The 24,404-nt window shown below is 46.0% G+C and overlaps 1 protein-coding gene across 4 annotated transcripts in view; it reads left to right on the top strand.

Moving 5' to 3' along the window:
• Positions 1–24,404, top strand: part of LOC125466144 (growth factor receptor-bound protein 7-like) — a 200,407-nt gene that overhangs the window by 21,070 nt on the left and 154,933 nt on the right. For 3 of the 4 annotated variants that reach the window (XM_059638667.1, XM_059638664.1, XM_059638661.1), the window contains exon 2: positions 7,290–7,375. The gene's annotated coding sequence lies outside the window, so the exon portion shown is untranslated. Of the gene's footprint in view, positions 1–7,289; positions 7,376–21,178; positions 21,349–24,404 lie in introns of all 4 variants that reach the window. The other variant, XM_059638662.1, reaches the window with a different exon arrangement.

Below are 24,404 nucleotides of genomic sequence, written 5' to 3'. Positions count from 1 at the left end.
CACCTTCAGGAACTGTATCCCTGTGAGAGTCAGGACCTTCAGGAGCTGTATCCCAGTGAGAGTCAGCATCTTCAGAAACTTTATCCCAGTGAGAGACAGCATTTTCAGGATCTGTATCCCAGTGAGAGTCAGGACCTTCAGGAACTGTATCGCAGTGAGAGTCAGGACCTTCAGGAGCTGTATCCCAGTGAGAGTCAGGACCTTCAGGGACTGTGTCCCAGTGAGAGTCAGCATCTTCAGGAACTGCGTCCCAGTGAGAGTCAGCCCCTTCAGGAGCTGTATCCCAGTGAGAGTCAGCATCTTCAGAAGCTTTATCCCAGTGAGATTCAGCACCTTCAGCAACTGTGTCCCAGTGAGAGTCAGCTCCTTCAGGAACTGTATCCCAGTGAGAGTCAGCACCTTCAGGAACTGCATCCCAGTGAGATTCAACACCTTCAGGGACTGTATCCCAGTGAAATTCAGCCCCTTCAGGGACCATGTCCCAGTGAGAGTCAGCACCTTCAGGAACTGTATCCCAGTGAAATTCAGCACCTTCAGGGACTGTATCCCAGTGAGAGCCAGCACCTCAAGGGTCTAGGCCCGAAACGGCAGCTTTTGTGCTCCTGAAATGCTGCTTGGCCTGCTGTGTTCATCCAGCTTCACACTTTATTACCTTCAGGGACTATATCCCAGTGAGAGTCAGGACCCTCAGGAAATGTGATCCAGTGAGAGTCAGCATCTTCAGGAGCTGTATCCCAGTGAGATTCAGCACCTTCAGGGACTGTATCCCAGTGAGAGTCAGCATCTTCAGAAACTTTATCCCAGTGAGAGACAGCATTTTCAGGATCTGTATCCCAGTGAGAGTCAGGACCTTCAGGAACTGTATCGCAGTGAGAGTCAGGACCTTCAGGAGCTGTATCCCAGTGAGAGTCAGGACCTTCAGGGACTGTATCCCAGTGAGAGTCAGCACCTTCAGGGACTGAATCCCAGTGAGAGTCAGCCCCTTCAGGAACTGTATCCCAGTGAGAGTCAGCACCTTCAGGGACTGTATCCCAGTGAGAGTCAGCTCCTTCAGGGATTGTATCTCAATGAGAGTCAGCATCTGCAGCAGCTGTATCCCAGTGAAATTCAGCACCTTCAGGAGCTGTATCCCAGTGAGAGTCAGCTCCTTCAGGAACTGCATCCCAGTGAGAGTCAGGACCTTAAGGAACTGTATATTAGTGAGAGTTAGCACCTTCAGGGACTGTATCCCAGTGAGATTCAGCACCTTCAGGAGCTGTATCCCAGTGAGACTCAGCATCTTCAAGAGCTGTATCCCAGTGAGAGTCAGCATCTTTAGGAGCTGTGTGCCAGTTAGAGTCAGCATCTTCAGGAGCTGTGTGCCAGTGAAATTCAGCACCTTCAGGGACTGTATCCCAGTGAGAGTCAGGACCTTCAGGAACTGTATCGCAGTGAGAGTCAGGACCTTCAGGAACTGCATCCCAGTGAGAGTCAGGACCTTCAGGAAATGTATATTAGTGAGAGTCAGCACCTTCGGGGACTGTATCCCATTGGGAGTCAGGACCCTCAGGAAACGTATCGCAGTGAGAGTCAGCACCTTCAGGAGCTGTATCCCAGTGAAATTCAGCACCTTCAGGAGCTGTATCCCAGTGAGAGTCAGCACCTTCAGGAACTGTATCCCAGTGAGAGTCAGCACCTTCAGGAGCTGTATCCCAGTGAGATTCAGCACCTTCAGGAACTGTATCCCAGTGAGAGTCAGCACCTTCAGGAGCTGTATCCCAGTGAGATTCAGCACCTTCAGGAACTGTATCCCAGTGAGAATCAGCACCTTCAGGAACTGTATCCCAGTGAGAGTCAGCACCTTCAGGAACTGTATCCCAGTGAGAGTCAGCATCTTCAGGAACTGTATCGCAGTGAGAGTCAGGACCTTCAGGAACTGTATCCCTGTGAGAGTCAGGACCTTCAGGAACTGCATCCCAGTGAGAGTCAGCACCTTCAGGAACTGTATCCCAGTGAGATTCAGCACCTTCAGGAACTGTATCCCAGTGAGAGTCAGCACCTTCAGGAACTGTATCCCAGTGAGAGTCAGCACCTTCAGGAGCTGTATCCCAGTGAGATTCAGCACCTTCAGGAACTGTATCCCAGTGAGAATCAGCACCTTCAGGAGCTGTATCCCAGTGAGAGTCAGCACCTTCAGGAACTGTATCCCAGTGAGAGTCAGCATCTTCAGGAACTGTATCGCAGTGAGAGTCAGGACCTTCAGGAACTGTATCCCTGTGAGAGTCAGGACCTTCAGGAACTGCATCCCAGTGAGAGTCAGCACCTTCAGGAACTGCATCCCAGTGAGAGTCAGCACCTTCAGGAACTGTATCCCAGTGAGAGTCAGCACCTTCAGGAACTGTATCCCAGTGAGATTCAGCATCTTCAGGAACTGTATCACAGTGAGAGTCAGGACCTTCAGGAACTGTATCCCAGTGAGAGTCAGCACCTTCAGGAACTGTATCCCAGTGAGAGTCAGCACCTTCAGGAACTGTATCCCAGTGAGAGTCAGCATCTTCAGGAACTGTATCGCAGTGAGAGTCAGCACCTTCAGGAACTGTATCCCATTGAGAGTCAGCACCTTCAGGAACTGTATCCCAGTGAGAATCAGCACCTTCAGGAACTGTATCCCTGTGAGAGTCAGGACCTTCAGGAGCTGTATCCCAGTGAGAGTCAGGACCTTCAGGAACTGTATCCCAGTGAGAGTCAGGACCTTCAGGAACTGTATCGCAGTGAGAGTCAGGACCTTCAGGAACTGTATCCGAGTGAGAGTCAGGACCTTCAGGAACTGTATCCCAGTGAGAATCAGCACCTTCAGGAACTGTATCGCAGTGAGAGTCAGGACCTTCAGGAACTGTATCCCTGTGAGAGTCAGGACCTTCAGGAGCTGTATCCCAGTGAGAGTCAGGACCTTCAGGAACTGTATCCCAGTGAGAATCAGCACCTTCAGGAGCTGTATCCCAGTGAGAGTCAGGACCTTCAGGAACTGTATCCCAGTGAGAGTCAGCACCTTCAGGAACTGTATCCCTGTGAGAGTCAGGACCTTCAGGAGCTGTATCCCAGTGAGAGTCAGCATCTTCAGAAACTTTATCCCAGTGAGAGACAGCATTTTCAGGATCTGTATCCCAGTGAGAGTCAGGACCTTCAGGAACTGTATCGCAGTGAGAGTCAGGACCTTCAGGAGCTGTATCCCAGTGAGAGTCAGGACCTTCAGGGACTGTATCCCAGTGAGAGTCAGCACCTTCAGGGACTGAATCCCAGTGAGAGTCAGCCCCTTCAGGAACTGTATCCCAGTGAGAGTCAGCCCCTTCAGGAACTGTATCCCAGTGAGAGTCAGCACCTTCAGGGACTGTATCCCAGTGAGAGTCAGCTCCTTCAGGGATTGTATCTCAATGAGAGTCAGCATCTGCAGCAGCTGTATCCCAGTGAAATTCAGCACCTTCAGGAGCTGTATCCCAGTGAGAGTCAGCTCCTTCAGGAACTGCATCCCAGTGAGAGTCAGGACCTTAAGGAACTGTATATTAGTGAGAGTTAGCACCTTCAGGGACTGTATCCCAGTGAGATTCAGCACCTTCAGGAGCTGTATCCCAGTGAGACTCAGCATCTTCAAGAGCTGTATCCCAGTGAGAGTCAGCATCTTTAGGAGCTGTGTGCCAGTTAGAGTCAGCATCTTCAGGAGCTGTGTGCCAGTGAAATTCAGCACCTTCAGGGACTGTATCCCAGTGAGAGTCAGGACCCTCAGGAACTGTATCGCAGTGAGAGTCAGGACCTTCAGGAACTGCATCCCAGTGAGAGTCAGGACCTTCAGGAAATGTATATTAGTGAGAGTCAGCACCTTCGGGGACTGTATCCCATTGGGAGTCAGGACCCTCAGGAAACGTATCGCAGTGAGAGTCAGCACCTTCAGGAGCTGTATCCCAGTGAAATTCAGCACCTTCAGGAGCTGTATCCCAGTGAGAGTCAGCACCTTCAGGAACTGTATCCCAGTGAGAGTCAGCACCTTCAGGAGCTGTATCCCAGTGAGATTCAGCACCTTCAGGAACTGTATCCCAGTGAGAGTCAGCACCTTCAGGAACTGTATCCCAGTGAGAGTCAGCACCTTCAGGAGCTGTATCCCAGTGAGATTCAGCACCTTCAGGAACTGTATCCCAGTGAGAATCAGCACCTTCAGGAACTGTATCCCAGTGAGAGTCAGCACCTTCAGGAACTGTATCGCAGTGAGAGTCAGCATCTTCAGGAACTGTATCGCAGTGAGAGTCAGGACCTTCAGGAACTGTATCCCTGTGAGAGTCAGGACCTTCAGGAACTGCATCCCAGTGAGAGTCAGCACCTTCAGGAACTGTATCCCAGTGAGATTCAGCACCTTCAGGAACTGTATCCCAGTGAGAGTCAGCACCTTCAGGAACTGTATCCCAGTGAGAGTCAGCACCTTCAGGAGCTGTATCCCAGTGAGATTCAGCACCTTCAGGAACTGTATCCCAGTGAGAATCAGCACCTTCAGGAGCTGTATCGCAGTGAGAGTCAGGACCTTCAGGAACTGTATCCCTGTGAGAGTCAGGACCTTCAGGAACTGCATCCCAGTGAGAGTCAGCACCTTCAGGAACTGTATCCCAGTGAGAGTCAGCACCTTCAGGAACTGTATCCCAGTGAGATTCAGCATCTTCAGGAACTGTATCACAGTGAGAGTCAGGACCTTCAGGAACTGTATCCCAGTGAGAGTCAGCACCTTCAGGAACTGTATCCCAGTGAGAGTCAGCACCTTCAGGAACTGTATCCCAGTGAGAGTCAGCATCTTCAGGAACTGTATCGCAGTGAGAGTCAGGACCTTCAGGAACTGTATCCCAGTGAGAGTCAGCACCTTCAGGAACTGTATCCCAGTGAGAATCAGCACCTTCAGGAACTGTATCCCTGTGAGAGTCAGGACCTTCAGGAGCTGTATCCCAGTGAGAGTCAGGACCTTCAGGAACTGTATCCCAGTGAGAATCAGCACCTTCAGGAACTGTATCGCAGTGAGAGTCAGGACCTTCAGGAACTGTATCCGAGTGAGAGTCAGGACCTTCAGGAACTGTATCCCAGTGAGAATCAGCACCTTCAGGAACTGTATCGCAGTGAGAGTCAGGACCTTCAGGAACTGTATCCCTGTGAGAGTCAGGACCTTCAGGAGCTGTATCCCAGTGAGAGTCAGGACCTTCAGGAACTGTATCCCAGTGAGAATCAGCACCTTCAGGAGCTGTATCCCAGTGAGAGTCAGGACCTTCAGGAACTGTATCCCAGTGAGAGTCAGCACCTTCAGGAACTGTATCCCTGTGAGAGTCAGGACCTTCAGGAGCTGTATCCCAGTGAGAGTCAGCACCTTCAGGAACTGTATCCCTGTGAGAGTCAGGACCTTCAGGAGCTGTATCCCAGTGAGAGTCAGGACCTTCAGGAACTGTATCCCAGTGAGAGTCAGCACCTTCAGGAACTGTATCCCAGTGAGAGTCAGCACCTTCAGGAACTGTATCCCAGTGAGAGTCAGGACCTTCAGGAACTGTATCCCAGTGAGAGTCAGCACCTTCAGGAACTGTATCCCAGTGATAGTCAGGACCTTCAGGAACTGTATCCCAGTGAGAGTCAGCACCTTCAGGAACTGTATCCCAGTGAGAGTCAGCACCTTCAGGAGCTGTATCCCAGTGAGAGTCAGCACCTTCAGGAGCTGTATCCCTGTGAGAGTCAGCACCTTCAGGAGCTGTATCCCAGTGAGAATCAGCACCTTCAGGAACTGTATCCCAGTGAGAGTCAGCACCTTCAGGAACTGTATCCCAGTGAGAGTCAGCACCTTCAGGAGCTGTATCGCAGTGAGAGTCAGCACCTTCAGGAACTGTATCCCAGTGAGAGTCAGCACCTTCAGGAACTGTATCCCAGTGAAATTCAGCCCCTTCAGGGACCATGTCCCAGTGAGAGTCAGCACCTTCAGGAACTGTATCCCAGTGAGAGTCAGCACCTTCAGGAACTGTATCCCAGTGAGAGTCAGCACCTTCAGGAACTGTATCCCAGTGAGGGCCAGCACCTTCAGGAACTGTATCCCAGTGAGAGTCAGCACCTTCAGGAACTGTATCCCAGTGAGAGTCAGCACCTTCAGGAACTGTATCCCAGTGAGAGTCAGCACCTTCAGGAACTGTATCCCAGTGAGAGTCAGCACCTTCAGGAGCTGTATCGCAGTGAGAATCAGCACCTTCAGGAACTGTATCCCAGTGAGAATCAGCACCTTCAGGAACTATCACCCAGTTATTAAATATATTTCAGTATTTAACCCTGATGTATTAGTTTGAAATACATCTGAGCATGAGCAACTAGAAATATTAGATAACAGAGTGTGAGGCTGGATGAACACAACAGGCCAAGCAGCATCTCAGAAGCAGGAAATCTGACGTTTCGGGCCTGGACCGTTCATAAAACCAGCCCAGCTTGTCCCCTCCCCCCACTCCATCACAACAACTCCCCAACCTGTTCTTCCTCTCACCCGTCCCCTTCTCCTACCTCAATCCGCACCTCCATTTCCCACCTACTAACCCCATCCCGCCCCCACCCCCCAACCCCCGACCTGTCCGTCCTCCCTGGACTGACCTATCCCCTCCCTACCTCCCCACCTATACTCTCTCCACCTATCTTCTTTTCTCTCCATCTCCAATCCCCCTCTCTCCCTATTTATTCCAGTTCCCTCCCCCCATCCCCCTCTCTGATGAAGAGTCTAGGCCCGAAACGTCAGCTTTTGTGCTCCTGAGATGCTGCTGGGCCTGCTGTGTTCATCCAGCCTCATTTTATTATCTTGGATTCTCCAGCATCTGCAGTTCCCATTATCTCTAAATAGAAATATTACACTGAACGCCATATGACTGTGAGGTGACAGAAAACAGATGTAGGCTCTTCACCATCGTATCCACTCTGCCACCGAATGTGAGCATGGCTGATGTGATAATCCTCAACTCCACTTTCCTGCCTGTTCCCTATCAGCTTTGATTTCTTTACTGATTAAAAACCTTTGTTACCAATAGCTAATTCAACACCAAACGCCCCATAGTGACTAAGCTAGGAACTGCATGAGAGATATTTGGAGTGCCACTTTCACGTTGGTTTGTGTCACTGACATCGTGGTCACCCTGGAAATCACAGATCCCAATTAACTAGAAAAACCTGTACGGGAATCTATTATTAAATACCTTGAAACAACAAATTACTTGTCTTTAATTTTGAGGCTTTCTTATATCTTTGATTTAATAAATCTCCTTTTATAGCGAAGTATTCGCATTGAAGAACCCAGAATGAACACTTCGCATCCTTCATTGCCAGGAATTCATTCGGAGACTTTGAATATGTTGGAGTGAGTAAACATCTCATGGTCCTTTTCAGGGACGTTATCGGACAAAATTTATACACAAACACACGAATTAGAAGCAGAAGTAGAAATTTGGCGCAGTGTCAAATATGGAAATGTTAAATACAGGTGACCAGAACTTGTCGACGAGACATGTTTTATCGATGATCAGAACAAGAGGTGATGTAATGATGAAGGGAGGTTTAAGGAGGAAATTCCAGAACTTAATGCCTCGGCACCTAAACACAAAACCACCAATGAGGGAAGCATTTAAAATTGGGGATGCTCAAGCAGCCAGAACTAGAGGAGTGCAGAAAAATAAATTACGGAAACTAATAGTGCTAAAGATGGATAAAGCTCCTGAACATGATAGTTTTCATTCCAGGTACTGAACAAAATAAGATGAGGCAATTACGAAGCTCTCCGAATTCACAAATTGTCCCTCTTGGATTAAAAATATGTCAAATGTCACTGTATAATTTAAAAAAGAAGGCGGGGAGAAACTAGATTACTCCAGACCTACAGAAATCTAATGCCAGTGAAATGAATAAGGACGGGGGAGCCGCACAGCTCTGCCTTGGAGCTGCTCCTGTAGCTGCTGCTCACAGCTGCCCTCGCATGGATTGTGATGATGCTGCAGAATTCGGGGATTTACGTATACATATCAAGTAATTAAACCCTTCTAACTGATTAAAGATTTAACAGCATCTTAGGTTTGTTCAGTACATCCCAGCAGTGGTGTGACTCTTTGATCTTTTACTTATCAATTCTGTGTCTGATACTACTTCTCTCACTAATACCCAATGTGGATGTGCCGGTGTAGGACCGGGGTGGACAAAGTCAGAAATCACACAACACCAGGTCATGGACCAACAAGTTTTTTTGAAATCACAAGCTTTCGGAGCATCACTCCTTCAGGTGTTACCTGAGGATGGAGTAAGGCTTCGAAAGCTGTGTTTTCAAATAAAGCTGTTGGACTATAACCTGGTGTTGTGTGATTTCTGACACAGAAACCAGAGGTTAACTATTTTAAAATCACTTACCATGAATGGCCCGAAACAGCCAATATCAATGGTGTTGGGACATCTAATAGCAGAATTCAGCAAAGAACCAGAAAGTTACATAAATTCTTGAAAAGCAAGAGGGTGATGTTGTTGGAGATAAGTGGCAATTTGAAATAAGATAACAAAGTGGATGAACACAGCAGGCCAAGCAGCATCTCAGGAGCACAAAAGCTGACGTTTCGGGCCTAGACTCTTCATCAGAGAGGGGGATAGGGAGAGGGTTCTGAAATAAATAGGGAGAGAGGGGGAGGCGGACCGAAGATGGATAGAGAAGATAGGTGGAGAGGAGAGTATAGGTGGGGAGGTGGGGACGGGATAGGTCAGTCCGGGGAAGATGGACAGGTCAAGGAGGCGGGATGGGGTTAGTAGGTGGGAAATGGAGGTACGGCTTGAGGTGGGAGGAGGGGATAGGTGAAAGGAAGAACAGGTTAGGAAGGCGGGGATGAGCTGGGCTGGTTTTGGGATGCAGTGGGGAAGGGGGAGATTTTGAAGCTTGTGAAGTCCACATTGATACCATTGGGCTGCAGGGCTCCCAAGTGGAATACGAGTTGCTGTTCCTGCAACCTTCGAGTGGCATCATTGTGGCACTGCAGGAGGCCCAGGATGGACATGTCGTCTAAGGAATGGGAGGGGGAGTTAAAATGGTTTGCGACTGGGAGGTGCAGTTGTTTATTGCGAACCGAGCGGAGGTGTTCTGCAAAGCGGTCCCCAAGTCTCCACTTGGTTTCCCCAATGTAGAGGAAGCCACAAGGGGTACAGTGGATACAGTATACCACATTGGCAGATGTGCAGGTGAACATCTGATTGACATGGAAAGTCATCTTGGGGCCTGGGATGGGGGTGAGGGAGGAGGTGTGGGTGCAGGTGTAGCACTTCCTGTGGTTGCAAGGAAAGGTGCCGGGTGTTCCTCATGGTAGGCTCATTCAGAAGGTCAGGAGGAATGGGATACAGGGGAACTTAGCTGTCTGGATACAGAATTGGCTGGCCAACAGAAGACAGCGAGTGGTAGTAGAAGGAAAATATTCTGCCTGGAAATCAGTGGTGAGTGGTGTTCCACAGGGCTCTGTCCTTGGGCCTCTACTGTTTGTAATTTTTATTAATGACTTGGATGAGGGGATTGAAGGATGGGTCAGCAAGTTTGCAGATGGCACAAAGGTTGGAGGTGTCATTGACAGTATAGAGGGCTGTTGTAGGCTGCAGTGGGACATTGACAGGATGCAGAGATGGGCTGAGAGGTGGCAGATGGAGTTCAACCTGGATAAATGCGAGGTGATGCATTTTGGAAGGTCCAATTTGAAAGCTGAGTACAGGATTAAGGATAGGATTCTTGGCAGTGTGGAGGAACAGAGGGATCTTGGTGTGCAGATACATAGATCCCTTAAAATGGTCATCCAAGTGGACAGGGTTGTGAAGAAAGCATATGGTGTTTTGGCTTTCATTAACCGGGGGATTGAGTTTAAGAGTTGTGAGATCTTGTTGCAGCTCTAGAAAACTTTGGTTAGACCTCACTTGGAATACTGCGTCCAGTTCTGGTCGCCCTATTATAGGAAAGATGTGGATGCTTTGGAGAGGGTTCAGAGGAGGTTTACCAGGATGCTGCCTGGACTGGAGGGCTTATCTTATGAAGAGAGGTTGACTGAGCTTGGACTCTTTTCATTGGAGTAAAGGAGGAGGAGAGGGGACCTAATTGAGGTATACAAGATAATGAGAGACATAGATAGAGTTGATAGCCAGAGACTATTTCCCAGGGCAGAAAAGGCTAACATGAGGGGTCATAGTTTTAAGCTGGTTGGAGGAAAGTATAGAGGGGATGTCAGAGGCAGGTTCTTTACACAGAGAGTTGTGAGAGCATGGAATGCGTTGCCAGCAGCAATTGTGGAAGCAAGGTCATTGGGGACATTTAAGAGACTGCTGGACATGCATATGGTCACAGAAATTTGAGGGTGCATACATGAGGATCAATGGTAGGCACAACATCGTGGGCTGAAGGGCCTGTTCTGTGCTGTACTGTTCTATGTTCTATGTGTGGTGGGGTTGGAGGGGACTGTGGAGCGGTCAAGGGAGTCCCGGAGAGAGTGGTCTGTCCGGAAGGCGGACAAGGGTGGGGATGGAAAAATGTCTTGGGTGGTGGGGTCAGGTTGTAGATGGCGGAAGTGTCGGACGATGATGCGTTGTATCCAGAGGTTGGTGGGGTGGTATGTGAGGACTAGGGGGAGTCTCTTTGGGCGATTATTGCAGAGGCGGTGTGTGAGGGATGGGTTGCGGGAAATGCAGGAGACATGGTTGAGGGCTTGCTCGACCACTGTCGGCGGGAAGTTGCGGTCCTTGTAGAATATGGACATCTGGGATGTGCGGGAGTGGAATGCCTCATCCTGGGAGCAGATGCGGCGGAGGCGAAGGAATTGGGAATAGGGGATGGAATTTTTGCAGGAGGGTTGGTGGGAGGAGGTGTAGTCTAGGTAGCTGTGGGAGTCGGTGGCTTGAAATGGACATCAGTTTCTAGCTGGTTCCCTGAGATGGAGACAGAGAGGTCCAGGAAGGTGAGGGCTGTGTTGAAGATGGCCCAGGTGAACTTGAGGTTGGGGTGGAAGGTGTTGGTGAAGTGGATGAACTGTTCGAGCTCCTATTGGGAGCAAGAGGCGGCGCCGATGCAGTGATCAATGTAACGGAGGAAGAGGTGGGGTTTGGAGCCTGTGTAGGTGCGGAAGAGGGACTGTTCCACATACCCTACAAAGAGGCAGGCATAGCTTGGGCTACCCATGCAGGTACCCATGGCTACCCCCTTTGTCTGTAGGAAGTGGGAGGAATCAAAAGAGAAGTTGTTGAGGGTGAGGATGAGTTTGGCTAGGCGGATGAGGGTGTCGGTGGAGGGGGACTGGTCGGGCCTGTGGGACAGGAAGAAGCGGAGGGCCTTGAGGCCATCTGCATGAGGAATGCAGGTGTATAGGGTCTGGACGTCCATAGTGAAAATGAGGTGTAGGGGACCAGGGAATTGGAAGCTCTGGAGGAGGAGGAGGGCGTGGGTGGTGTCACGGACATAGGTGGGGAGTTCCTGGACCAAGGGGGAGAAAATGGAGTCCAGATAGGTGGAGATGAGTTCAGTGGGGCAGGAGCAGGCAGAGACAATGGGTCTACCAGGGCAGGCGGGTTTGTGGATTTTGCAAAGGAGATAGAAGTGGACAGTGCGGGATTGGGGAACAATGAGGTTGGAGGCTGTGGGTGGGTCATCTGAGGTGATGAGGCTGTGGATGGTCTGGGAGATGATGTTTTGCTCGGGGGTGGGGTCCCCACAGTGCATCCCAAAACCAGCCCAGCTCATCCCCGCCTCCCTAACCTGTTCTTCCTCTCACCTATCCCCTCCTCCCACCTAAAGCTGCACCTCCATTTCCCACCTACTAACCTCATCCCGCCTCCTTGACTTGTCCGTCCTCCCCAGACTGACCTATCCCCTCCCTACCTCCCCACCTGTACTGTCCTCTCCACCTATCTTCTCCTCTATCCATCTCCGATCTGCCTCCCCCTCTCTCCCTATTTATTTCAGAACCCTCTCCCCATCCCCCTCTCTGATGAAGGGTCTAGGCCCGAAACGTCAGCTTTTGTGCTACTAAGATGCTGCTTGGCCTGCTGTGTTCATCCAGCTCCACACTTTATTATCTTGGATTCTCCAGCATTTGCAGCTCCCATTATCTCTGATGGCAATTTGAAGTAATCTGGTTGTCGTGGTCTTATTGAATGGCAGACCAGGCTTGAAGGGTGAAGTGGCCCACTCTGCTCCTGCATTGTATGTTCATATGACAGTGTTGAGACAGATTATTCAGTGTCTCCAGGGAGAACAGGTGACTTAGTCTTTTGTTTACAAATCAGTGAAAACCAAAGAATACAATCAGAACAAGCACGTTGGTTGATAGTCTGTACAAACATTATAAAATGCCGGAGAGGAAAGTTCTAAATTATCATTTAATATTGGAGACAAGCATAACCTAGCCACAAATACCATGATGATATACTGCCGTGTACTCCAGGAAAAAAATCAGAAAAGAAACAAAAATCAGCATATAAATGGCATCTTTCACAATTGCAGCATGTCCCAAAGTTGTTTACAATAGTGAAGAACCTTGAGAAGTATAGTCACTATTGTAATGTTGGAAAAAGCAGTCATTTTATACAGGGTAAGCTCCCACAAATAGATGTGTAATAATCACGAGACAATCTGTTTTAATTATGTTTTCTGAAGTATAAATATTGGCCAGGACATCAGGAAGATCTCCTCAGCTCTTCATTAAGTAATGACATGGGATCTTACATGTCCACCTGGGAGGGGAGAAAGGGCCTTTGTTTAACATTTGTTCTGAAGGACAGCAGCTCTGACAGTGCAGCATTCCGTCAGGTGTTCAGGCTTTTGGAATGAGAGACAAACCCAAGGTAAAGTGAGGAGGTTGTCAGTTCAGAGTTCCAAATATTGATGAGACAGGTGCTTTCAGTTATTTAGTCGTTTCACGTTGAGTCTTTGGGAATGGGTTTGTATTCCATTCAATGTCATTATCAAGACTGAATCCCTGATTATCACCATTCTAGGGGTTACATAAATCAGAAACTGTACTGGCTTATTTATATAAATACTATGGTTCTGGGAGCAAGTCAGAGGCCTCAAAATCCTACAATGAGTAATTCATGCTGAAAGCCACAAATGCTCAAGATATGTCTCAGTGATTAGCACTGCAGCCTCACAGCACCAGGTACCCAGGTTCTATTCCACCTCAGGTGACTGTGTGGAGTTTGCACATTCTCTCCGTGTCTGTGTGGGTTTCCTCTGGGTGCTCCAATTTCCTTCCACAGTCAAAAAATGTGCAAGCTAGGTAGATTGGCCATGCTAAATTGCCCATAGTGTTCAGGAATGTGTAGGTTAGGTGGATTACAGGGAGATGGGTCTGACTGAGATGTCTAAAAGTCAGTTTGGACTTGTTGGGCTGAAGGGCCTGTTTCCACACTGTAGGGATTCTAAGATCTATGATTACAGCAGGCCAGACAGCATCCACGGAGTGAAGGCAAGCTAACATTTTGAGTCTAGATGACTCTTCATCAGAGCTAAGCATCTCTGTGGATGCTCTCTGACCTACTGTGATTTCCAGTATTCATTGTTTTTAACTACTGAATCCAGTATCAGCAGTAATTTGCTCCTGCAATGAGTAATTAATCTCCTGAATCCCAAAGTCTGTGCCTTTTCTTCAAGGCACAATTCAGGAGTGTGATGGAATAGTCCCCACTTACCTGGATGAGTGCAGCAACAAAAACACTCAAAAAGCTCGACATCATCTGGGAAATAGCAGCCCATTTCATGACACCATGTCCACTAGCATTTAGTCCTTCCACCACGGATGTTCAATAACAGCAGTATGTACCATCGATGATGTGGGTTTACTACAGCACATGGACTGCAGCAGTTTAAGATGGCAGCTCACCACCGCTTTCCGAAGGGGCAATTAGGGACAGACAATAAATGCTGGCAAAGCTAGTGATGTCCATGCCCAATGAATGAGTAAAAAATAAACGGCATCAATAAAATGGAACAATTCCCAGCGTGCTGAACGAATTGGAACTGATATTAGTAAGAACAATAAATAGAAGAAACAGGAAAGTTTAAAACTGAGTTTCAAGACGTTGATGGACAATGACTTGTGCTTTTTCTTTTTCTTGTATGGAACATGGATATCAGTGGCAATTGTTGTCCATCTGTAACTGCCCTTGAATTTATTAGCTCTAACACATTTCAGAGAGTACCTATAATTCAAGCATATTTCCGTCAGTCTGGAATCAGGTTATGATGGAAGATTTACTTTGCTAAAGGACATTAGTTAACCCCTGTTATATTTTTAGAACAATGGTTGCATGGCCGTTGTTAATTCCAATCACTTAGAAAATTCAATTTTCATCATCTGTTATTGTGAGATTTCAGCATATGTACCCAGGATATTAGTCTGGAGTTCTAAATTATTACCCCACTAACATGACAACAACACCACTGTCACTGTGTCAAATGACCAGTATTCCTTCTTCCTGATCATTGTTGTCATTGCCGGTCATATTTTTCTGCTTTGAACAGGTTTACTTAAACACATCTTGCCTCTTAACTCTGCGTGTCATGTTCTGAATGGTGCTTATTATAGAGCTAGCTCCAACAATGTTTCAAAACCAGTTGTTTTGAAAATATCAGACAGTGGAGTCATGGGGACTTAGAGCTGTACAGCACAGAAAGAGACCCTTCAGTCCAACCCATCCATGCCAATCAGACATCCTAGATAAATCTGGTCCAATTGCTAGTATTTGGCCCTTATCCCTCTTAATCCTTCCCAATCATATACTCATCCAGGTACCTTTTAAAAGTTGTACTTGTACCAGCTTCCACCACTCCCTCTGGCAACTCATTCCATTCAAGCACCACCCTCTGCGTGAAAATGTTGCCCCTCAGGTCCCTTTTACATTTTTCCTCTTTCACTTTAAATCTACGCCCTCTAGTTTTGGACTCTCCTACCCTGTGGAAAAGACCTTGCTATTCACCCTATCCATGCTCCTCATGATTTTAAAAACCTCTACAATGTCACCTCTCATCCTCCGATGAGGGAAAATATCCTCAGCCTAATTCAGCCTCTCCCTCTCGGTCAAACCCTACAAGCCTGGCAGCATCCTTGTAAATCTTTTCTGAACCCTTTCAAGTTTTCACAACATCCTTCTATAGCAGGGAGACCAGAATTGCACTCAGTATTCCAACAGTGGCCTAACCATTGTCGTGTCTAGCCACAACATGATTCCCTACTCCTTTACTCAATGTACCGAACAATAAAGGCAAGTGTACTGAATGCTTTCCTCATTGTCCTGCCTATCTGTGACTCCACTTTCATGGAACTGTGAACCTACAGTCTAAGGTCTCTATGTGCAGCAGCCCACCCCAAGACGTTACATTAAGTGTACAAGTCCTGCCCTAATTTGCCTTTCCAAAATGCAGCACCTCACATTTATTTAAATGAAACTCCATCTGCTACTCCTCAGTCCATTGGCCCATCTGATCAAGATCCCATTGTATTCTGAGGTAACCTTTGCTATCCACTGCACCTCCAATTTTGGTAGCATCTGCAAACTTACTAACCATACTTCCTATGTTCATATTCAAATCATTTACATAAATGACAAAAAGCAATGGACCCAGCACCAATCTTTGTGACACACTGCTGGTCACAGGCCTCCAGTCTGAAAAGCCACCTCCACCACCATTCTCTGCCTTCTACCTTTGAGATGGTTCTGTATCCAAATGGCAAGCTCTTGTGTTGTTCTTTAATGCTGATCACTGATATAATCTAGCTCATGTCTTTCCACTTTATAAAATAATTATGGGTATAGATAGGGTTAATGGTAGTCATCTTTTCCCTAAGATGGGGGATTTGAAGACTAGAAGGCACATTTTTAAGGTGAGAGGAGAGAGAGTGATTTAAAAATGACATGAGGGTCAAATTTTTTACACAGAAGGGTTTTGCATGTGGAATGAACTTATTGAGGAAATGGTGGATGTCGGTACAACTACAATGCTGAAAACACATTTGGACAAGTAAATTAATAGGAATGTTCTGGAGGGAAATTGGCCAGGAGCAGGCAGTGGGACTAGTCTAGTTTGTGATTGTGTTCAGCATGGACTGGTTGGATCAAAGGGTCTGCTTCCATGCTGTGTGACTCTATGACTCTAGAAAATAAGAGTAGAAATAGACAGGTCATCCTCAGGAAGACAGGGGTCAATGCTTGGATCATAGATGCTCATAATATCAACGGTTTGAATGAATATTTTTGTTTCAAATTTAATACTTCCAGATTGGTTGGTGTTTCAAAAGGAGGTGGGAATATGAGAATATGAATTATGAGAGAATTTAGGGAACTTGGATAGGCTGCATTGTATGATTTCAAGAATGAGTAGGAGTAAAGGAATCAAAGTATAAAGGGGAAAAGCAGGGACAGTTTATCGTATCAGGTGATTAGCCATGATCATATCGAATGGTGGAGCAGATTCGAAGGGCTGAATGGCCTACTCCTCCCACTTTCTATGTTTCTAAATTAACGAGCAAGACTTTCACAGATGAACCATGAAGTGAGTAAGTATAAGGTTATTCACTTTGGTAGAAAACACAAAGGCAGAGTCTTTCTCAAATAATGAAGAAGGTGTTGGTGTCCAAATAGACTAGCATTTCTCGTTCGTGGGTCACTAACAGCTAGCATTCAGGTGCAGCAAGCAGTTATGACTCTTTTGGAAGGATATTTGAGTATAGGCTTCAAGACGGAAAATTTCAGGCCAATTAGCTTGACCTAGGTTGTTGGTAAGATTTTGGAGTCCACTGTGAAGTATGAGATTTCTGAATACTTGGAAGTGCATGGCAAAATAGGGCAAAGTCAGCATGGTTTAATCAACAGGAGGTCATGCCTCACAAATCTGCTAGTTTCTTGAAGGAGGTAAAGAGCATGTTAGACCAAGGAGAACCAATGGATGTTATCTACCTGGACTTTCACTACGCCTTTGACAAGGTACCACAAAGGAGGCTGCTCAGTAAGATAAAGGCCCATGGTGTTTAGGCAAGTTACTAGCATAGATAGAAGATTGGCTATCTGGCAGAAAGCAGAGAGTTGGGTTAAAAGGGTCTTTCTCAGGATAGCAGCTGGTGACAAGTGGTGTTCCACAAGGGTCACTGTTGGGACCACAACATTTTATTTTATACATTAATGATCGAGATGAAGGAACTGAGGGCATTCTAGCTAAATTGGAGATGATACAAAGATAGTTGGAGGGACAGATAGTATTGAGGATGTGGGGGAGGCTGCAGAGGACATGAAGAGGCTAGGAGAGTGGGCAAAAAAGTGACAGATGGAATACAATGTGGGAAAGTATGAGATCGTGCACTTCAGTAGGAGGCGTGGACTGTTTTCTAAATGGGGAGGTAAGTCAGAAATTTGAAGTGCATAGGAACTTGGGAGTTCTAGTCCAAGATTCTCTCAAGGTAATATTGTAGGTTGAGTCAGTAGTTAGGAAGGCAAATACAATGTTGGCATTTATTTTGAGAGGACTAGAATATAAAAGCAGGGATGTACTTCTAAGGCTTTATAAAACTCTGGCCAGATCACATTTAGAGCGATTTTTGGCCCCATACCTCAGGAAGGATGTACTGGCCCTGGAGCAGGTCCAGAGAAGCTTCACAAGAATGAAAGGCTTAACATATGAGGAATGTGTGAGGACTCTATATCTGTACTCAATGGAATTTAGAAGATATGGGGGGAATCTAACTGAAACTTGCAGAATAATGAATGGCCTGATCACAGTGGACATTGGGAAGGTGTTTTCATTAATAGGAGAGACTACGACCTGAGGGCACAATGTTAGAGTAAAGGCAAGACCCTTTAGAACAAAGATGAGGAGAAACTTCTTCAGCTAGAGAATGGTGAATTTATGGATTTCATTGTCACAGAAGGCTGTGGAGGCCAGGTCATTGATAGGTTCTTGATTGTCAAGGGGACCAAAGATTATGGAGGAAAGTGGGAGTACGGGAATGAGAAACTTATCAGCCATGATTGAATGGTGGAGCAGACCTGATGGGCTGAATGGCCTAATTTCTGTTTCTGTGCCTTATGGTCTTATGTCTTGCTATAGTTTTAAACCATGAAGAGAACAGTGTGGAACTGTAAAAGGATTTTGCAGTTGATGAGTGGGCAGCTAGGTGGCAGGTGAGGTTTGATGCAGCGAACTGTGAGGTTAATGCATTTGGGTGGGAAGAATATTAGAAAGACAGTATAAAATAGGTGGTAAAATTCTAAATAGGATGCAGGAGCAGAAGGGCCTGGGTGCCTATGTGCACTAATCGTTGAGGTAGCAAGAAGGTGGAGAGAGAAACTAATAAAGCATAGAGTGTTCCTCGCTTTATAAAAGATTCATAGAGTACAAGAGCAAGGAGATGGTGTTGAACTTGTACAAGACACTGATTAGACCTCAACTGGATGATTCTGTCCAGTCCCAGGTACCACATTATGGGAATAAGGCAAATGCATTGGAGAGAGTGAAGAATTGATTTATAAGACTGGCTCCAGGAATGAGAAACTTAAGTGATGAGGATAGATTGAAGAAGTTGTGCCTGTCCTCTTTGGAGGGAAGAAGGCTGAGAGGTGATTTGACAGATGTTTTCAAAATCATGAATGCACTGGACAGAGTAGATAGAGAGAAGCTGATTTTGCTTGTAAAAGAAAACAAAACTGGAGAAGAGAGATTTAAAGTGATGTGCAAATGAAGCAGAGATAGTAGGCTGAAGCAAGAGTGATATGAGAAAAACTTTTTCACATAGCAACTATTCAGGGTTGGAATGCACAGCCTGGAAATTTAGTGGAAACAGGTTCAATTGACACATTCAAGAGGGAATTGGATGATTATTTGGAGAGAAATGGTGGGCTAAGGATATGGGAAAAAGATACCAGGTAATAGGACTGGTGCAGACATGATGGGACAAATGGCCTTCCTCTGCACTGTATCAATTCTGTGATTTACTTCTGTGGGTATGTATTATGATGTACAGTTTTGTCTTCTTGTTTAAAGAAAGATGTTGTACATAATGGAAGTGAAACAAAGGCCCATTAGACTGGCTCCTGCGATTGCAGAATTGTCCTATGATAATAGATTAAAGAACTGGAATTATATTCTCTAAAGTTTCAAAAAATGTGAGGTGATCCCATTAAAACATAGAAACTTCTCACAGGACATGACAAGGTAGATATTTCCCCTGGCTGGTGGATCTAGACCAGAGAAATAATCTCAGAATAAGAGATAGGACATCTAAGTGTGAGATGAGGTGGAAGTTCTGCAATCAGAGGATGGTGAGTCTTTCGAATCTCAGTCCTAGAGGGCTGTGGAGGCTCAATTATGAACATATTCAAGACAACAATTGATTGATTTCTGGAAACTAATGATATTAGGGATATGAGCATAACACCAAACAGTGGTATTGAAGGATATATACAGCTATGATCTAATTGAATGCATTCATCAGGCACTGTGGGACATTAGCAGCAGCAGAATTGCTTTCAACCACAATCTGATGGTCCAGCATATCCCCCATCCCCCATTACCATCAAGGCAGATAAATAACCATGGTGCAATGAAGAGTGCAGGAGGGTATGCCTGTATTCCAAACAATACAAGCAGCAAGTGATGGACAGATCTAACCAATCCCACAACTAATAGATCAGATCTGAATTCTGTAGTTTTGCCACGTTTGCACGGGGTGGGGCGGGGGAGGGGGGTGAAAATTTTTTAAAAAGCTGTTGTGATGGTTGGAGGTTAGTTATCTCAGCTCCAGGATATCTCTGCAGAGTTCCTCAAAGTAATGTCCTCAACCTAACCATCATCAGCGGCCTTAACTGTGACCATCAGCCCTCTACTGTACGAAAAATGCCACTAGAGTAAGGAATTGAGCTGCACCAAGATCACAGAATGAGCTTGCGATGAATACCATTGTGCTGGTTATAAAAGGGAATAAGGGCCAAAGTTAGTATTGCTGTAAATTTATCAGGTGTCATGATGCTTTGGAGTTTTTAGTAGCATCTCCACTTTTGTGCTGTACTGTTTCACTGCACCAGATGGGAGGGAGATTAATCTTTACACTGATCGATAACAAAACCTCTAGTTGATTCAAAATTTGTGGTGGTGGCCAGTGTTTGAAAATTATGCATTCTGTCCTGAAATCTCCAACCAGGCACCATGTCTGTGTGTTTTACATTCAACCTCCTGCGGGAATTTTTATATTCCTGCACTGTTCTCAAGTCTCCACAGCAGCAGCACCGTGTGTATATCCCATCAGGTTCGGTTCTTCATGGCAATCAAACACCCAGACAATCTCTGAGCATTATCTGTACATTACTGGAGTGGCAAGTTAATTCCCCAATGAATGTGGGACTGTAATGTGAATGTGGAAAATAAAGTGCTTTACAACAGTGAAAGGCGAATGGGCAAAGCCTGCCAGTGTACAGCTGTCAACAGGATGGTAGGGACAGAGGAATGGGAGGAGGCCATGAAGGCCTTTGAGCCTGCCCAACCGCTCACTCAGATAATAGCTGATCTACAACTCAACTCCATTTACCTGCTTTTGTTCCATATTGTTCACACAATAAAAATTAATGTCAGTTTTGTAAGCTCCAATGGGAAGGAGTTCTAGATCCCCACTACCCTTTGTGTTAAAGTGTACTTTCAGATTTGACTCTTCAAATGTTTCATTCTAATTGTAAGTTTTGTCATTTGGTTCCATTGTCACTTGAGTAGAGGAAATATCTTCTCCGTATTTACCTCACTGAAACCTTTAATTATTCAAAGCGCTTTGATCAGATCACATCACAATCTTTCATACTCAAGGGAATAAAAACAACTTTTGTATCTTGTCCTTTAAATTTAATCATTCTGGACCATCTGCTCTGTAAACTCTACAAGGGCAATAGCTTCTTTCTGAGGTGGAAACATGTGACTCCTTTCTTTTTGCATTGGAGCTTCCATGACAGAAAGGCAAGCACTCCATCAGCCTTTTTTGTATCTGTGTGCGCCATATTTTCCAGGATTATGTGCATAACCTTTTCTCCCCAATAAAAGTCCGTAAGTCTCGGTCTTGAAAATTTTAATTTGAACCACAGAATCTGTCATCTACTCAGACCGAGTTCCAGATTTCCACTAATCTTTGTTGTAAAGTTTACAGGTTTCATCCCTTGAGCTGTCTCCGCTCCAAGCAGCACACGCCCTTTGACACGGCAATAAATGCTGGCTTGGACAGGGATGCCCACTTTCCATGAGCAAATAAATGAATTAAAAAAAGCTACGATGTGGAGAAGACCATGCAGCGTGACAGTGGAAAAAGTTGTGTAAGTTCCCCTCCCTATTTCTGATCATGTTGGCTGCAGGGATGTATTTAATCTGGCGTCTATTCAGCAGCAGTTTCCTGCCCTGTGATTTTAATGGAAATTAATGGAGAAAGTGAGTGTGTTGCACACTCAGTCTGTCTCTCGTAATGACAAGCTCCAGCTCACTAAAAGTTATGCACAGTTTCATAACAGCAGAAAATAATTGGTTAACAATTGAATTCACTCAGATGCTAGGTCCTAGAGTGAACTCTAAAAGGATGTCTGTGCGAGAGGCAAATAGACACACTGTAGACCCACATATAACGCAAGCAGAAGTGCCTTGATGTTACAATGCCCCAGGGATGTGTAAAATTCTCTGATGCATTAATGTCAGCACCACATTGACCCTTTCATCGTGTTCATGATGAGATTTCCACAACGCATACATTCTGAACTCTAGTCCATTACTTTTAATTACAAAATTTAGTGAGAGAAAGATATTTTGTAGCATTTTTAAGACAACCAACCATGGAGTTTATTGAATTGCAGTTTGTTGCTGCAGAACACAGTGGGCTTATGAAATGTATTCATAGTGTGGGAGCCTTGGAAACTGAAATCTAATAGCATTTAATTTGGATTAGGCTTAATTCCACCATAAACATGAAATTGGAACTCCAGAGTGACCATCAGATTGTAGACATTTCACACTACAGCTTTTCATCCTTACAGTGTTTTTCACTGAACTGGTGTAATCATCCATCCGTTTCACAACCTCTAACCCTTAACTTCCTCAAACAAGATGCTGGAAGAACACAACAGACCAGGCAGCCTTGTGAATTTGAAGAACAACATCTTATCTGCCACCTGGGCACCCTACAGCCCGAGGACTCAACACTGAGTTCTCCAATTTCAAATAATCTTCATACCCATCCCCCAGGTCCCTTTGCAGGCCCACCTCCTCCCTTCCATTCCACCTTCTCATCCACCCTCCAGCCACAAATAAGATTCATCCCTCCCATCAACCAACCAGGTCATACCCACCACCAGTGTCCACCTATCACCACAATTCTGCCTCCACCCACTTTATCTGTAGCTCCCCCTACCCCCACGTTCAGTTCCTAAAGCAGAGTAATAACTGAAACATTGACTGCTCCCATCCTCCAGATAACAAGGTGTAGAGCTGGATGAACACAGCAGGCCAAGCAGCATCAAAGGAGCAGGAAAGCTGACATTTTGGGCCTAGACCCTTCTTCAGAAAATGCCTGATGCTGCCTGGCCTACTGTGTTGTTCCAGCCTCCTATTTATCTATCCTGGATTCCAGGCATCTGCAGTTTCTTTTTTGTTTCTAACTTCCTCAGACAGTTAACATTCACACACCCTCCTGCTCTCTCACAATCTCTCCACCTGTCACCCATTCACATTGAAGATACTTCCCTTCCCTGTATCTTCTTCTAGCAATAATTTGAGAAGCAATGCCCACACTCACCTATTACCCTGCTGGCCTCAATTCAAATAGCAATAAAGAATTTCCAGTTCACAAGCTCCAGACATCAGCTCCTCACCATGGATTTGCAATCCCATTACATGTCCATTCCCATCAGGATAGTCTCAGGGCTCTCCACATCTTCCTGGAAAGCAAGGTCTGAAATATCCCCAACCGCTACCTCCCTCCTCCATCTGGTTGAATCTGTCCACATTTTGAACAATTTGTTCTTTAATCCCTTTCACTTATCTTTTGGTAAAAGGTGTGGGCATGGGTATCCATATGGGCCCAGTTATGCTTGTCTCATTGTAGGGTATGTGGAACTTTTCTTATTCCAGTCCTATGCTGGTCCCCACCCAAAACTCTTTCACTGTTATATCAGAAAATCATTGGTGCTCATTCCCTCTCTTTGGATCAGTTTCACTCTCAGTTTCCACCCTGCCCTCACCTTCACTTCGTCTTTCTCTGACCCCTCCCTTCCCTTCGCCAACATCTGTTTCCATTTTTGGGGATAGACAGCCTACTAGGATCCACTACAAACCTACTGACTCCCATAGTTACCTTAACTATACATCCTCATGCTCTGCTTCTTCTGTAAAGACTCTATTCCATTCTCCCAGCTCGTCTGTCTCCATTGTACCTGTTCTGATTATTGCTAACTTTGATAAGGAGGCCTCAAAAATGTCCACCTTCTTCCTCAATCAAGGATTCTCCAGCACTGTAGTTGACAGGAACCTCAGCCAGGAACCCATCTCCTGCACCTTTGGCTCTCACCCCTTTTCTTCCTTCCCAAAGCAGTGACAGGGTTCCTTTTATCCTCACCTACCTTCCACAGATAGTGTTTCCTCTGGGACACCCTTGTCTATTCTTCCTTCATTCCCAACACCCTCCCACAGCGTCATGGCACTTTCCCCTGCAACTGCAGAAGATGTAACACCTGCCCAATTATTTCCTCCCTCCTCACTATCCAAAGGCCCAAACACACCTACCAGTTGAAGCAGCACTTTACCTGCTCTTCACTCAATCTAGTCTACTGCATTCACAATGTGTCTCCTCTACATTGGGAAGACAAAGTGCAAACTGGGTGACCACTTTGCAAGACATCCATATTCTGTTTGCAAAAAAGACCCTGAGTCTCCATGTACCTACCATTTGAACATGCCGTCATGTTTTCTTCTAATATTTATGAGCAATGATCACCAGATCTGAAATGTTAACTCAAGGTTTTTTTTCCTTCACAGTTGCTGCCAGACCCGCTGACCTTTTCCAGTAGCTTTGTTTTTATCTTGATTTCTATCTTAGGCTTGCTGCAGTGCTCCAGCAAAGCTCAGCACAAGCTGGAAGAACAGCAGATATAGTAGGAACTGCAGATGCTGGAGAATCTGAGATAACAAGGTGTTATCTCTGGAAGAACAGCACCTTATTTTCCACTTGGGGACCCTGCAGCCTTTTAGACTCTGTATCAAGTTCAACAATTTGAGGGCTTGGGCACTTTCTCCCATGCCCTTATCCCAACTCCCACACACTGGGCCTTGTCATCACACCAGCTGCTACCACAAACAACCCACTTTGACGCATTGATGATCCTCATTA

The sequence above is a fragment of the Stegostoma tigrinum genome, chromosome 31 (assembly GCF_030684315.1).
Source record: "Stegostoma tigrinum isolate sSteTig4 chromosome 31, sSteTig4.hap1, whole genome shotgun sequence".
Taxonomy (NCBI): Eukaryota; Metazoa; Chordata; class Chondrichthyes; order Orectolobiformes; family Stegostomatidae; genus Stegostoma; species Stegostoma tigrinum.
The sequence above is the reverse complement of the archived record's forward strand: the minus strand, read 5'-3'. Positions and strand labels throughout refer to the sequence as shown.